The sequence below is a fragment of the Limulus polyphemus genome, unplaced genomic scaffold, assembly GCF_000517525.1.
Source record: "Limulus polyphemus unplaced genomic scaffold, Limulus_polyphemus-2.1.2 Scaffold11695, whole genome shotgun sequence".
NCBI lineage: Eukaryota > Metazoa > Arthropoda > Merostomata > Xiphosura > Limulidae > Limulus > Limulus polyphemus.
In genome coordinates, this window is record NW_013677305.1 from 6,003 (window position 1) to 10,029 (window position 4,027).

At 34.6% G+C, this 4,027-nt stretch overlaps 1 protein-coding gene across 2 annotated transcripts in view; it reads left to right on the forward strand.

Annotated features, from left to right (window-relative positions):
* Window positions 1-4,027, forward strand: part of LOC106476818 — a 13,534-nt gene that overhangs the window by 5,462 nt on the left and 4,045 nt on the right. Inside the window, exon 2 of one of the 2 annotated variants that reach the window (XM_022380572.1) lies at window positions 474-589. The gene's annotated coding sequence lies outside the window, so the exon portion shown is untranslated. The remainder of the gene's footprint in view (window positions 1-473; window positions 590-4,027) is intronic. The other variant, XM_022380573.1, reaches the window with a different exon arrangement.

Below are 4,027 nucleotides of genomic sequence, written 5' to 3' on the forward strand. Positions count from 1 at the left end.
CTCTCCATGGATGTTTTGTACGATCTTGAAGACACTCTCCATGGATGTTTTGTACGATCTTGAAGACACTCTCCATGGATGTTTTGTACGATCTTGAAGACACTCTCCATGGATGTTTTGTATGATCTTGAAGACACTCTCCATGGATGTTTTGTATGATCTTGAAGACACTCTCCATGGAAGACTCATATGGTCAATGTATTTTCTTTATAGCAGACTCATTTTTTCAATTTGTTTTTATTATATTAAGAAAAGCAGCCTGTACCTTGTGTCAAACTTGCATTACTTCTAGATATAATATTTACATTCATTTACAACATAGTTTATTTGTATGAACCTCATTCTTCTGTGTGAACCAGACTCATCATAAGATTAATGTGTGTAAGGTTGAACTGACATGTTTGTAGTTCAGGGTAAAAACTAATAGTTTGTGTTAGCTAAAAGTTACAGTGACTTACGATCGTTTGATGTAGACAGTCAAGAGGCAATGAAGAAGAAGTTCGTAGTTATGTCGACCAGCTCCTTTCTAGATCTTTGATCAAGTGTCTTGGTGATAAAAACTATACAAGAGTTACTCAGAATGATAAAGGTAAACAGTTTTATTGATTTATTTAACTTAACATTATTTATTAGTGCTGAGGTTATTGTTTGTATTAATAGCTTTATCTACTTTCTTTTGACTAGTATATTTCATACATGAGAAATGATAAGATTGGTGGTATTACATATTTAACAAAACTGTTGGAAATTGACAGTTAAGGAGACAGTATGTTTGTTTTTTTAAACTAAGAGAATGAGTAACTAGAAAAGTTAATACAATTTTTTCACTTTAGCAACATCATAATGTAAGCTATCTTTTGTTTTTGTAGTTTTCCTACTACATAAGGTTTCACTAAAATAATTTTCATAAAATCTCAAGTCATTTTCTTACATTTTTTTAAGGTTTGCATATTGATATTGTAAAGGGTAAGATAATCGGGACTCTATAAAGATAACTCACAAGTAAAAGAAACAATTCTGTAATTTAGAAGTTTACAGTAAAATTCATAGAAATTTGACCTGCATTTAAAACTGGGGAAATTGTCTGATTGTTTAACATGTATAACCTAACTTGTTTTGTTAGATTAAGGAAAGTTTACTTTCCTGAAGTATCCATGTTATCTACTATAATAATTGTCATAAGGGCCTTTCAAGTTCATTAACATGATATTTCAGTTGTTCCATTATTCCTGAAAGGAGTGTAAGAAAAGATAGTTAACATTATAATTGTTATTGTAATATTAAGTTACATTGGATGTAGATTTGCAAGTAATTTTGTAAAATAAATTCTTTGTTTCATGTCGGCCTGACATGCCTAATGGTTATGGTGCTTGACTCGCAATCTGATGGTTGTGGGTTTGAATCCCCATCACTAAATGTGCTTGCCCTGCCATGAGGGTGCTATAATGTGACTGTCAATCTCACTGTTCATTGGTAGGTAGTGTTGACTAGCTGCCTTCCCTCTAGTCTTTCATTGCTAAATTATGGATGGCTAGTGCAGAGAGCCATCAAGTAGCTTTACACCAAATTCAAAACAAACCAATTGTTATATGCCTTGTTTATGACGTGTTTAACTCTATAGTTTTTTGGAATGATTGAGATGAGTAATTAGTATTACTAATGGTATAATTATTCGGGCTATTATTCTTGTCTTTATTATGTGTATTATTATTTTCACAACATTTTGACCAGTAAATTTACCATGCATCGTCAGGTGTTATGTTAGACATTTTTGTATGGGTCACAACCAGTAAGCTTTTTGTGGAATTACCAGGATTTGAACCCTGGAACCTATAATCCAGAATACAGGCACTCTAAGCACTTGGCTATCAGGAGGACACTTTTAAGATGTTTTGGAAGTACCTCTATTTTTTTATCTCTAGTATCTTTTTATCCCAATTTTTTTTAAATTCCCGGGAGCCATATCAGGCTTATGTATATACTTGGCTTACTGATGGGATTGGTAGTTAATGCTATGTGTGCCACTTCTTGATCTTCCTTCTATTCCAATGTGGCTCCAATTCCTGGTCAAGATAATCAGTCTCCTGAATGGGAAGTCATCCTCATACATGAAGAACTCCACCCATTTCATCTTCTTGATCAAGGATATGTCCATAACATCTGGCATAAAAATGGTTAACTTCGACATTGTGAGCCTATTCACCAATGTACCAACAGTGGAGGCCTTAACCATAGTAAGGAACAGACTATAAATGGATGACACTCAACTAGAAAGAACTTGGATCCCAACTGATAACATCATGGAGTTACTCATATTCTGTGTAACTACCACAGCCTTCCAGCTAGATGGTGTGTATTAGCAACAGACAGAAGGGATGGCTATGGACTCCCCATTGTCACCTGTGATTGCCAACATCTGTGTGGAATACTTCAAGGATCTACCATTGGAAGCTACACCTCTCATACTGGCAGTGTAGCTTTGATATTTTGACAACACGTTTGTCCTATGGCAACATCAAAAGGACATAACATCATTCCTGGACCATATCAACAGTGAACTCGACCATCTGTCCAGTTCACCATGAAAACAACAATACACTACCATTCCTAGAAGTCTAAATGGAAAGAGGTGCAACTGGTTTCAAGACATCTGTGTACTATAAACTAACAGTCATGCCATCCAGATAACTGGTTTCAAGACATCTGTGTACTATAAAACAACAGTCATGCCATCCAGATAACTGGTTTCAAGACATCTGTGTACTATAAACCAACAGTCATGCCATCCAGATAACTGGTTTCAAGACATCTGTGTACTATAAACTAACAGTCATGCCATCCAGATAACTGGTTTCAAGACATCTGTGTACTATAAACCAACAACCACCAGTAACTACCTCAACTTCAAATCACACCATTCAGATACTGTTAAGAAAGGCATCATGAGATGCCTACAATATCATGCAAATGTCATCAGCACTGATAACACAATAAGAAAACAAGAAATGGACCAGTTAACAAAGACATTCCAGAGAAATGGATACATGAAAGCTTTCATGGAACAGAAACACAGAGGACATAACGAACAACAGGCACAACTCCAAGAGAAACCAGTAGGAACTGTGTCACTTCCATACACCAGAGACCTAGCAGAGAAGCTATGGAGAATGTCTGGATGATACATCAGGACGATCTTCAGAAGTAATCCAACACTTCAAAAAACACTCATCAAAATCAGACCACTGACATCTAAGCAAAAAAAGAACTGTGTGTATGACATTCCATGCAACTGTGGTAGATCATACAAAGGAGAAACAGATCATCTTCTGTCTGTCAGATTGGAAGAGCATAGGAAGGCAACCATCTGGGGTAAGATCGAAAAGTCTGGCATAGCAGAACATGGATAATCTGCTAATCACAGGGAACTATATATAGAAAAAAATATTAATTAGCAGTAAAAACCTTTTGGTTATTACATAAATTATGGATTAATAAAATGTTTGGTGTGTTTCTTTCTATTATGAATTTTATTAAAGTGCTTACTTTAAAATTGTCTTTTTCCTTCCTTTGTAAATTATGTAAAAGTTTTTCCTTCTTTCTTCTAATAAAGCTTGTAGACTACTTTCAATATTTTTCCCTTCTTTACTCTAATAAAGTTGATAGACTACTTTCAATATTTTTCCTTCTTTCGTCTAATAAAGCTGATAGACTACTTTCAATATTTTTACCTTCTTTTCTCTAATAAAGCTGATAGACTACTTTCACTATTTTTCCCTTCTTTCCTCTATTAAAGCTGGTAGACTACTTTCAATAATTTTCTCCTTCTTTACTCTATTAAAGCTGATAGACTACTTTCACTATTTTTCCCTTCTTTCCTCTAATAAAGCTGATAGACTACTTTCACTATTTTTCCCTTCTTTCCTCTAATAAAGCTGATAGACTACTTTCACTATTTTTCCCTTCTTTCCTCTAATAAAGCTGATAGACTACTTTCACTATTTTTCCCTTCTTTCCTCTAATAAAGCTG